General features: G+C 34.8%; 1 protein-coding gene across 46 annotated transcripts in view; it reads right to left on the minus strand.

Annotated features, from left to right (window-relative positions):
• Positions 1-12,958, minus strand: part of Ptprd (protein tyrosine phosphatase receptor type D) — a 2,152,432-nt gene that overhangs the window by 2,086,819 nt on the left and 52,655 nt on the right. The window contains exon 1 of one of the 46 annotated variants that reach the window (XM_029539513.1): positions 5,921-5,939. The exons of the other annotated variants lie outside the window; for them this stretch is intronic. The gene's annotated coding sequence lies outside the window, so the exon portion shown is untranslated. Of the gene's footprint in view, positions 1-5,920; positions 5,940-12,958 lie in introns of those variants that run through there. 46 annotated transcript variants of the gene reach the window in all.

Here is a 12,958-nt window from a genome sequence, read left to right on the forward strand (position 1 = left end):
AGGTCTCAACGGGAGGAAAGCAGCATACTAACTCACTGGAGAAATGCAAATGATCTTCAGGACACTGTTAATGTGCATCAAACATTGGAAAGCAACCAACTGTGAACAAATAACCAATAAATCACCCAGGAAATTAGGAAGCAAAGTAGCATGTGTCTGCTTCTAAACATTTCCCACAAGCATTTTCACATCTGGAACTATCATGGAGAGCATATACTTTGCGGCTTTGTTCTGCTCAGGAAGAGAAACATTAATTACATCAATTCATAACCATTTGTTCTTATATGTCATCAAATATTTCATGGTAGCAGTATTGTACAACATAGAAAAAAATGGTGTCTCTCCTGGAGCCCTTGTTTCTTAGTGATTAATTGTTAATTAATGGAAAATCTTCCTTAATAACTGTTGAGGAGATGTGACACTGTATCAGGAGACCCAGTTGCTCAGCCACAGTTTTAGCGAGCAGCTTCTCATCTCTGGTCAGACTCTAATTCAAGAATTAGCTTATAGCTAAATGGTAAGAGAAAGGTTAAAAGGTTTCAGTTTGTAATAAAATGAAGCTGAACTGCTGGGAATAGGATTCATTCCAGCAGAGATTATATGTAATTTGTAACATATACCAAGATAACAAACCCTTCATTATTATTGCAGAAAGAATCAGACACTGATGCTAATACAACTTTAGATTTCAAAGAGACATAACTCTAGCCGTGCTATGGCAATTTATGGCATTCCTGAGGAGTATCTCCCTTTTCTTAGGTGATTCCAGCCTGAGAATATAAATCTATACATCTGAGAAAGACCTGGTATTCATTTATATGTTGTGTGCTGCTTGATTTGACGAATGTAGGCATGCAAATAATGAATTTTGTTTAAATCTACCTCTATTCACCCCTCTCCATTTTCTCCCCCAACCACCATCATTTTTCTGCTAACTTCATGTTATGTGTTTTAAGGACACTGACTCCACTTATTGCTACCAGTATGTGCATGGGTATAGTGGAACAAAGATTATCCGATGCTGCATCTCTGGAAAATAACAACTCTTCCTCTGTCTGTAGCCATCAATAGTCAGTAACCCCACATCTAGAAGAGGGACTTCAAGAACCCTTTACGATCCATGCTGAGATGTCAACTGACTAGAGCTTGTTCAATCCTTGAAGCTGAGGTGAAAGCTTCTGTGAGTTTATCTGTATGATGGCTGTCTCTGTCATGTTTTACTGAAGATGCCTTCTACTCCATCTCTTACATTCTTTCTACTCCCTCTGTAAGGATGATCCCTGAGTATTTTGGGGAGCGGTGTGCGATTCTGATGCCCTATATAAAGCTGAGGTAGTTGTAGTAATCTACAGTAGAAAAAGGTTCTCTGAGGTGATATATGTTTGCATTAAAACCATCTGTAAGTCTCAAGTTTCTCATCTATAATGGGTATGATGACAGAGTAAATTTGAAGACACCAAAAGAATAAAATAAGCCATAAATGTTGGGAAAATTTGAAAAGTGGAAGTCTCTGAGAACATTCACTAAAATAAGCCATGAATGTTGGGAAAATTAGAAAAGATGCAGGTTCCTAGGACATTCACCCATTGTTACTCTGTGGTAGTTTGAATATGCTTGGCCCATAGGAAGCAGCACTGCTAGAAGGTGTGGCCTTGTCAGAATAGATATGGCCTTAGAGGAACTGTGTCACTGTTGGGATAGGCTTTGAGAGTCTCCTCCTGTGTGCCTTCAGGTCAAGATGTAAAAATCTCAGCTGCTTCAATAGTACCACATCTGCCTGCATGCTGCCATGCTTCTTGCCATAATAATATATGACTGAGACTTTGAAATTTAAGCCAGCCACAACTTAATGTTGTCTTTGGTAAGAGTTGACTTGGTCATGGGATCTCTTCACAGCAATGAAACCCTATCTAAGACAGACCCAAATATCCTCTCAGCCTTCAAAACTGTTGTCTCTCCTTTACTGAGTTGCCCATCTTTACATTTTCTTGAAACTTAATATCTTGAATGTTTCCATTCATTTCATCTCTCTACAGTGATGTACTATGCACTGAGGATGGGCGAGTGGTACATCATCAGTAACAGTTGCAGAATGCTGAAACCTAAGTGCTTTCAACATGAGATAAAAATGACCTGTGCAGTATCTCACAGTGAATGCAAAGAAAACCTGCCTCTTAGAGTAACCCTCTGCTAATTCTTACAGCTAGTCATTCCTGTTTTAGATTAAACATTCTTCTCTATCCTTAATGTCCATAATGAAAGTATGTTTGAAATTTAATTTTCTAGAAACAGAATCTGACATTAAGAGTCAAATAAAGTATTCAAGAATACTGAGGAATTATTTCTAAAAAGAAGAAATGTGGAAATGGCAAAAGGTCAAAGCCAATAAAATGTGCTTCGTCCCATTGGTTGATGATCTTTACAGTGTAAATCAAAGACTGTTCAAAGACTTTCAGAGGACTGCTGGAGCACTCAACTAAGGACTGTACCCTAAGGGATGTTTCTCTCTATATGCTTCTCTCTCTCTCTCTCTCTCTCTCTCTCTCTCTCTCTCTCTCTCTCTCTCTGTCTATATATACATACACAACTTGTGAGCTAAGATTTTGGGTCTGAAGAAAGGCTTGGACAGAAAATAAGAAAACTTTCCTACAATAACATAATGAGAGAATGTAAGAATGTTTCATGTAAGAATGGGAACAGAGGTAGAGGTATCATGTGCCTTTAATCTAAGTACTCTGGAGTGAGACATAGGCTGATCCCTGAGTTGGAGGCCAGCTTGGTATACAGAGTAAATTCCAGGACAGTCAGGACTACACAGAACAACAGTTTCAAGAAACAAAAACAAAGAAAAAAAGAACAGAAACACACATAGACTATATCTCATATGTTCTTTGATTCTTTGTGTAATAGGGATGGGTATCTGCCGTAGGTGACTGGACCGAGGTTCATCTCACTCTGAAGGCTGTTCCAAACATCACTGTCCATCTGTCAATGAAGTTCAAACTGCCAGTTACCCACGGTCCACACATTTCTAAACTGCCATCATAAGCAAAATTTAGGCCTCCTTTTCAGCACAGTAAGGTTTTTTAGTCATCTTAGTTTTAAAAGGTTCATTTCAAGTATCTAATATATGCTGAATATTTGTAACATCTCAAATCTACATATTGCCTTCAAACATTTAAAGTTGATTATATTTGGCAGCAGCATCTTTTAGAAGACATTTTTCACGAAGAAAAAAAGTCTCATGAAAAGAATAAAGCATCTTATTATGGGGCACTCAGAAAGCTGCCTTTCTACTACAACTGTGTGAACATACAGCATTTTGTTTCCATATAAGCAGACACTAAATCTTTCAGGAACTTGTGTGGGATTTTCTGTCTTCCAGTAGAGGGAGGGACACGTATTTATTGTTTATGGACTACTCTGTTAATAGTACATTTTATAGCAGCCTAAATGGACTAGTGCAGAATACATTACTCTGTCATTTTTAAGGAACATCATCTTAAGCTCTGACAGGATCCAAATTTAAGTAATATCAGAATATACTAGAAGATCAAGTAAAATTGGTAATCCATCCTGAACTAAGAATCTTGAGATTAGGAAACAGACCACTGTTCCTTCTTACCACCATTGAGTATAGTTGCTTTCCACACACCCATCCTCTCAGTCTGTTTTTTCCTTTTATGTGCATTTTTAAATTGTCTTATGTACATTTAAGGGATCCAAAATGTCACCAACAGAAATATATCAAGAGTAAAAGATTATAATAATAATATTGGATTAATATATCCAATATCATAGTTATTTGTTGATTATATATATATCCATTCTATATCAGACAGGGAAGAAAACTGTAAATAATAATGTAATTGCTATGTGGAAGATAATTTTTAGCATATATAATGCCCTATGATGATTAGAGAAAAATGGAAAGCTAAAATGTATGTGATCATGTTTAACTATAATGGGTCAAGTAATATAAGTCAGGGAGTAATGTATTTTGTTAATTTAAGAAGTCAGGTTTTAACCAATGACCTAAGAAGATATAACTCAGAACTGATAGTAGAGACTTTACATGGTAGCATATGATGCCTAGTTGGGACATTGTTTGCGTGTTGCATGATAATTCCATTTCACACCCCCCCTTTTTTTATCATTTTGGAAATTTCTAAAATACTAGGTTTTCAAATGTCTTTTCAAAGTCCTTCTATGATGATTAACTTCCCACATTCCCTCCTCTACCTTTCCCTCCTACCTTCTCCCCATTTAATTCTCCTGTCCTCATTTTCCTTTGATCCTTTTATAACACTGTATTCCAGCTCCTCTTCCTCGGAAAACCCCCTTCTACCTTTGTTTCATTTGTGCTATGTAACCTCTGTGGGTATTCTAAGTGAAACACATATATCTAAACCTTAAACAAAAACAACATCTACATTAAAAAGTTGCATTTTTTTCCTCTGGGTTGGAGTCACCTCACTCAGAAATATTGTTTCTAGCTCCATCCAACTCTCTGAAACTTTCATGATTTTATTTTTTTTCTTAACAACTCGATAACATTACATTTTATAATATATCACATTATCATCGACCAATTTTCAGCTGAAATTCATCTAGATTTGTTTTAAAATTCTGGCTGTTATGAATAGAATACCAATGGATATGTATGGGCAAGCATCTTGGTAGTAATATTCTAGATATCATTTGGTTATATTCCCAAAAGTAAGGCTTTATTGCTGAAAAAGACACCACTTACTTATGTCATTGAGAATGGCAAAATTGATCACTTGAACTGATGTTCAACTAGGTTTACTCTATTGATTATCTTTCATAGTGATGGAGGATCCTATGTACATTACCAGAGGAGAAAAGTCATCATCAATCTTACCTAACTACAAACTCTGCACTCTACAACAGTGACCTGCCTCAAGAAAATAGTGGTGCAGTAGTGACACAGATGGGATGGGAGCAACCAAGTATATTTGATTGGCCTTAAAGGCCCACTCAATGAGATGGAACCCAAGCCAGACCCTGAAAATCAGGGCAAGAACCTAAGAATGTATAGGTCACAGCCCCTAAAGGAAAAAAATAATACTATTTTCCTAAATAAAAGTAGCAACAATATGCCTCCTAATTGCTCTAACCATAGGTTACTGCATACCTGAACCCTCATCAGAAGGTTCTTCTTACACTAAAATCTCAATTCAAATAAAGTTTCATAACTAGAAAATGTGCAGCAAATGACCTTCAAGAATTCTGTAATAAATGGGATTTCTATCATCCTTAACTAACAGGATATTAGTTAGAGGAGAGGTGGACAGATTTTAAGAGCCAGGTAGTAAGAAACTCTAAGAAACCAGTCTCTTCCACACAGGTTGAAAATGATTCACAAGGAACTCACAGAGACTATAAAAGCATACATAAATTCAAGCGAGACAAATACCTGCATAGAGATAAAGGCACAAAATGCCACCTACAACAAAGAAAGTATTTGCAATCAATACCTTCTGGGAAAGCAAACATCAGTTTTCTCCAATATAGTGTCACCCACACTCCAGGGCAGTTCTTTTTTGTGCTAGGTTTTGCTTTGCTTTATTTTGGGGGTTGGTAGGTGGATGAATGGTAGGTTTGTTGTTTTTGGTTTTTTTGTTTGTTTGTTTGTTTTTTTAAGAGAGAGAAGATGAACATGAAGTTGCATGACTACAGAGGTAAGGAAAATCAGGAAAGGCTTCAAGAGGGGAAAATGAAAAATTATAACATGTGGAAAATATTAAAGTAATAACAATTGAATGATTTTTTACAAAAGATGACGTGCTACAGATGTGTCTCCATGGTAAAGCTTTGGCTTAGCAACTGCAAGAGTCTGGGCTTGATTCCCTTCACTAAAGAAAATGTAGGGATTGGAGTGGAAAACTGCACTTACCAAATAAAATGCCACACAAACTATTCTTTTCACCTCCATGCCATGTCATCAACAGAAGTATCTGCAAGAAGATTAAAATGTGCACATCCAGACATTTGCCTGAAGTTATACTATCATTAATTCTACATGGACAGACATGTATAAATACAATTTCTTGTAAAATATATATACAATTATAAAATATACAAATTACATAGCTTTAACTATTGATTCATTTTAGGAATCTGTCTATAAAAGCCTTTACAAGTCAAGATCTTTGCTTAGGACTATAAACACATGTAAGAATCTTGTTAAATTTTCACTAATGGCATTTTAATGATGGGTCTTGTCTAACTTACACTTATGTAGAGTTATGGTTATCAATGGCATAAGTTAAATGGCTAATTGATAATTTTTATATTGAGGTAAGCATTCTGAACTTTTATAGTTATTTCTTATTTTCTTGTCTTTTTATCAAATGTGTATTACAGGTTTTGAGATGGGTCACATGGGTATAAGCTGCTACCCACAGTTATACACTGAATTTCCATGTAACATCAGATATTTTCTGGTCTGGTGACATGTGTATGTCCATTCCAAACATATTTGGATATGTTCTTTAATTAGCAAGAGTTTATGTCTCAACACTATCTATGTAACTGAGTGTCCATCCCTAATTTCTAAACAGCAATATGCTTCTCACTTAAACTGATGCTTCTTTTTTTGATTTACACTGATAATTGGTCTCTGGTGACAGTACTTGATAATCTTTAGTTCCTTCTTCTGGAAAAATAAAGAACTGAAGCTATAAACAATTTTCAGTTCTATTTTCAACTGTAAACATCTTAATTTTGCTTTTATGTGCCTGTGTGGTTAATCGTACTTTTATAAGCTCTGAGACTGGCACTTTATCTTCACTCCATGTTGACTTCAACATCGCTGCTCAACTACTTATATCATTGCCTCCACATCATGACTTCTACCAATTTCACTATAGAGTCAGATACACTGTATCACTCTAGAGTTGGATGTTTAAGAATTCTTGTTTCCAAGAATAGTGTATTATTACACAACTGTTAACAGAAGACTTACACATTTGCAAAGACAAGGAATAGGTATCTATACTTCTGAAGTTATTAGGATCTACCCTCAGGGGAGAATATACTAAAGGAGTGCTTAAACTGCCATCCTGTAATATAGGTCCATGCTAAAAAGTTGACTTTACTAATGTTCTGGTTCACATACTACTATTAAGAAAGGTAAATAACCCTTTCATTTACAAAAACAGTACTTTTATAGCATAATAATATATCTAAAAATGCTATAATTACAAATCATTATGTTTTAAATTAGCAAAGCCACGTTTAGTATATATTTGTCAAAATAAGAGATTTGTGGTGTTTTCAGAAGAAACAAGATCAACAGGTCAATGACTGGTACAGGAAATAAAATTAGTGAAGCCTTTTACCATATAAACAAAGACCCAGTTCATCCCTTTCACTCTGGTTTTTCAAGGAGCCCTATTCCTGTCCAACTGTTATGTTGCAGTTGGCTGGGGAATTCCTTTGCAATTCTGGGCTGAACGCCAAGTTATTAGAAGGACTTTCATTTCTGAAGTTTAATCAGCCCTTCCCCAACTTCCAAAGCATTCAAATAACAGAGTGACAATCCTGTGCACAGTAAAAGAATCATTCTAAGTGTTAGCCCTGAGAAAGTGTGCTTTTTGCATACATAGAAATGATTTTTATTTAAAAATTATTCGCAACATTTTGAATATCTTTGTAGTTAAATAAATTCAAAAAGAATTATTTGCAAACACTACAAAAGGAAATCCTAAACAAGAAAAGTATATATCAAGAGAAGCACAGAAAATGTTAACAATTGTAATACTGAAACCTTCCTTCACTAACAATATACAATAAAGATCGAATTCCTAGAAAATATCAAATTGGTAAGTAAAAGTAAAAGGATCTTTTATTTTACAGATATATACAATAGGGAGTGCCAAGACATATGGAGAAAAGAGACGTTAGTGGAACAAAAATTAGATAACACTGTTATAATACATGTTACAAACTATTCAAATGTAATCATGATAACAAGATAGACTTTACAACAATAATAAAAATCCTGAATGTGGGGAAAATATTTGTAGGTGGGATAATAGATTTTGGGCAGAGATTAGAGGCCATTATACTAATCAGAATGCACAGTTTATTTGCATTAATTTGTAAGTGAACAAATAATAAAAGTCTTAAAGTAAAAAAATGAACAATCGTTTATAGTTATTTTCATTTTTATTCTTTTACACATCTCTGAGCTTATCCCAAAACATAAGAAGTGAGAATTAAGTCACTGAGGAAATTAATCATGCAAAACAATATTGAGGTTTAAAATAAAAAAGTGGAACCAACCTGAAATGTTCACAATTTCCTAAATATTAAGAAGTTAGGGTTAGCATTTGAAATGTAAATGAAGAAAATATCTATTAAAAAAATAGAACATTAGTAAGACTAAAAAAAAGGCCAGGCGTGGTGGCACATGCCTTTAATCCCAGCACTCAGGAGGCAGAGGCAAGCAGATTTCTGATATCGAGGCCAGCCTGGTCTACAAAGTGAGTTCCAGGACAACCAGGGCTATGCAGAGAAAACCTGTCTTAAAAACCGAAAAAGAAAAAAAAAAAAAAAAAAAAAAAAAAAAAAAAAAAAAAAAAAAAAAAAAAGAAATTGGTATCTATCTACATCACAAATATGTAATACATAATTATCACATCAAGGTATTATGTATGATTAAGACAACTTTTAGAGAAAGCTTGGTAGTGAGAACTTTTAGTCTCAATAATTGAAAAGCTGAGGCAAGAGGATCAGAAATTTGAGACTAGCAAGGACAACATGGTATGGTGATATTATTAATGTTTACAAAATTGAATATTAGATATATTATAGATAGGTAGATAGATAATACATAGATACATTGATAAGATAGGTGACAGTGGATGTATAGATAGATGGATGGGTGGATGGACAAACAGAAAGATAGCTAGATATTAGCCAGATGATAGATAGATAGATAGATAGATAGATAGAGATAGGTGATAGGATAGATGATAAAAAGATAGATGATATTAGATAATAGAAAGATAAAAGATAGACTAGATTAGATAGATAGATTATAGACAGATAGATAGATAGATAGATAGATAGATAGATAGATAGATAGATAGATAGACAGACAGACAGACAGATAGAGATATAGCATCCAACAAGAAGGACATAAACATGCTAAGTATTTGATGGTCTTGATAAGATGGTCTTGTTGGCAGAAATATAAATTGCCTTCTTAGTGAGCATAATGTTTGGTTGCTATTGGAGATCATATTTTCAAGTTCTCTAATTTACTAATCTGTGCATATGTCATTTTGGTTTCAAAATAAAAATGACAACCAGAAGCATCTGGGTGTTTTGAATGATGTCTAGATTTTGGATTTAAATATATTCACTACTGTTTTGACATAGGTTGTATTCTTCTGTAAGTTTGATGCTTTTTATCTGTAAAAAGGAAACTCATAATAATTTTCTTTTTATCAGGATTATAATATAAATTAGAAATAAAATACCAAAAGTACTTATTTAATAAGTATTTTTAAGGTATGAAACAGAGATAATAACATATTTGCCCTGAAGACAACTAAGATTTCATCAGCTATTTGTGATTAATTTTAATTACAGGCACTGAGGAAGTTTTTATTCTTCTTATTTCTCCACTGTGTCTTTCTATTCATAAATTTTCTCTGTAACTCTGTGTCTTGCAATATTTCACAGCACATAACAGTCACTCAAAAATTATGTGTTGAATTTTTGCACACTCAAAGGTGTAGATTTATTTAAACACAAACCAAAAATGTTATGACAGACTTGTGAGTCTCTGCACTGACTCAGGGATCCTAGTGATGGACAGCATGATGTGAAAATAGAGCATTGTCTCACTGTCTGCTCTATGAACTTGAGCAATCATCAGATCTTTCTTTACCCAGTTTCTATTCCTCTGAAATACAGAACAGAGATGAGAAGGTCCACAAACACTTCAGTTGATTCTCTAATGCTCTGCTTTTACAGTGTCCTATTTAGTTGTGTCCACAGCAACTCACAGGGGACACAGAGCAACAACATTCTCAGTCTTAGAAACACACACACACACACACAAACATATATATATATATATATATATATATATATATATATATATATATATATATATATATATACTCAGAAATCATTCCATACCAGGTAATGCCAAAATATTATTACTTACTATGTATGTTTGAGGATTTATCTTTTTTTTTTTTTTTACTTTGAGGAGGGGAGAAGGCCAAGATATTGCTCATTGGGTTAAAGCACTTGCTCTGCGTGCCTAGCTACCCGAGTTCAATTTTCAGAACACATTTAAATGTAGGAGAATGAAACCAATTTAACAAAGTTTTCCTCTGACAAAACATGAGAACTGTGGTGTGCATCTCCACCCCCACCGCATCCTTAGTAATAGAAATAAATTTTAAAAGAAGCTTTAATTGAATTTATGGTATCTTAGGATGAAAGAATAATGGTTCTAAAATATGGACTCAGAATTACTTAGGAAGAGAAATATATCACTTCATTCTTTCTATATTCAACACCTTATACTATGACAGATCCTTTCTTGCTTTATGTGATGTTGAGAGATTTGAAGAGGTTGAGCTATCTTGAGAAGGAAGCATTCTGCCAAGTGTTCTTCCCTCTTCGGCATGATAACTGCTTCTAGGAACTCAAATGGGAACATCTAGTAAGTGTCCTGGACTTCTCGAATGTAATCTTAAACCACTTTTCATGTATTGCCATTGTACTCAAAACCTCAGAGAATACAGCTAGCATAGAGTTCTTTGAGAAAAAATGACAAAGACAAACAAAAAAAATTTCACAGACTTATTTAATATTATTCAATGTATTTGCTTGTTCTCTATACTAGAGTGTCTATAATCATGTTTTTCAATTAAAAGCAGCAAAAGTTCGTAGAGGTAACTGTCCTACATATTATAATTTACACTAAGATAACAACAAAGGCATTATAGTAAAACTCAGTCATCAGTGAATCAAGAATACACCCACTAAAATACAAAGAAAAACTTTAATAATCTAATAGAAAGTTTTTAATCCAATAAGTATTTAATATAGAATAATCATGCAAACATGAGAACATAAATAATGCAATCTTTCAGAGATACCATGAGTGTTGTTAGCTGTATTTCTCGTACATTTCTAGAAAGCCATAATTCTCATTGTAATATGCCACTCAAAAATGATTTATTGACCTCCAGTTATACAAGAACTAGACAAGGGGTAGTACAAAATGGGTAAGAGAACCTGTAGTTTGCTTCCAATTTTGTGCAACTGTTCAATCATGGCATCTGAAGCATAAAAATAGACTAAGTCTAGCACTTTGCATAGAGTTAATAATTATCCACCACTGTTGCAAACAGTTAAGAGAAATAATTAGAAAGAATTATTTAGGAACATACTTTCAAATATGTATTGCATAGTTGGGTGTTCCAGTTTTGGTAGTACGAAGTGATGCAAAGTCCCAGGGTAACAGTAGTAACAGATGTAACAGAATATACAGTTCATTTTAGACCCTTTGTTATTGAATACTTTATTTACTTACATTTCAAATGTTATCCCATTTCCTGGTTTCCCCTCCAGAAACTCCCTATCCCATCCCCCTCCCCCTGCTTATATGAGGGTGCTCCCCTATCCACCCACCCACTCCTGCTTCTCCATCCTGTTATTGCCCTACACTGGGGCATTGAGCCATCACAGGACCAAGGGCTTTTCCTCCCACTGATGTCCAGCAAGGCTACATATGCAGCTGGAGCCATTGGTTGCTCTATGTGTACTATTTGGTTGGTGAATTAGTACCAGGAATCTCTGGGCGGTTGGTCTGGTTGGTTGATTCTGTTGTTCTTCCTATGGGGTTGCAAACTCTTTCAGCTCCTTCAGTCCTTTCTCTAATTCTTCCATTTGGGACCCTGTGCTAACTCCAATGGGTGGCTGTGAGCATCTACCACTGTATTTCTCAGCAAGTACTTCTTGGCATCTGCAGTAGTGTCTGGGTTTGGTGACTGTATATGGAATGGATCCCCAGGTGGGCAGTCTCTAGATGGCCTTCCTTCAGTCTCTGTTCTATACTTTGTCTCCATATTTCCTACCATGAGTATTTTGTTCCCCCTTCTAAGAAGGACTGAAGCATCCATACTTCAGCCTTCCTTCATTTGAGTTTCATGTTGTTTGTGAATTTTATTTTGGGTATTTGAAGTACATGCATTTGTGTTCTTTTGTGACTATGTTACCTCACTCAGGATAATTCCTCATTCCATCTATTGCCAAGAATTTCATGAAGTCATTATTTTTAATAACTGAGTAGTACTCCATTGTGTAAATGTACCACATTTCCTGTATTCACTCCTCTGTTGAAGGACATCTGGGTTCCTAAATACAGTTAGGAGTTGGAAGTACAGATGATTTGGAACCACCTCATGGCATACAGAGGTCACCATGGGGAAAAACTTGGAAGGCAGCATCAGAAAGGAAGGACTTTTTGACTCCCAGTGAATATTTTTTAATATCTAGGCTCCATTCCTAGCTTTCAACCATCTTTCAATAGTACATTGTGCTATGAATTCACATGAGGACCAGAAAATCCATTGATGAAGATAGAACTCTCACAAGTCAAGTACCTCTTCTTGACTTAATCTACTAGCAGGGGTGAAAGGTTCAAGACAATGAACAGACCATGAAATGACTCTGAACTCATTTTTGAAAATTACTTGTAAAAAATAATAATGAATATATCTTTCCTGTGGTTGTAACCATATATTAGATATGAAGCTCATCTAAGACATAAGTTTTAGAAAAATTTCCAAGTACTGATGAAAGAATTATTAGCAATAGCTCTAAATAAGAAAACAAGGAGATGATAATACATATATACATACACACATACAAACACACATACACACACACACACACA

Source organism: Mus pahari, chromosome 6 (genome assembly GCF_900095145.1).
Source record: "Mus pahari chromosome 6, PAHARI_EIJ_v1.1, whole genome shotgun sequence".
NCBI lineage: Eukaryota > Metazoa > Chordata > Mammalia > Rodentia > Muridae > Mus > Mus pahari.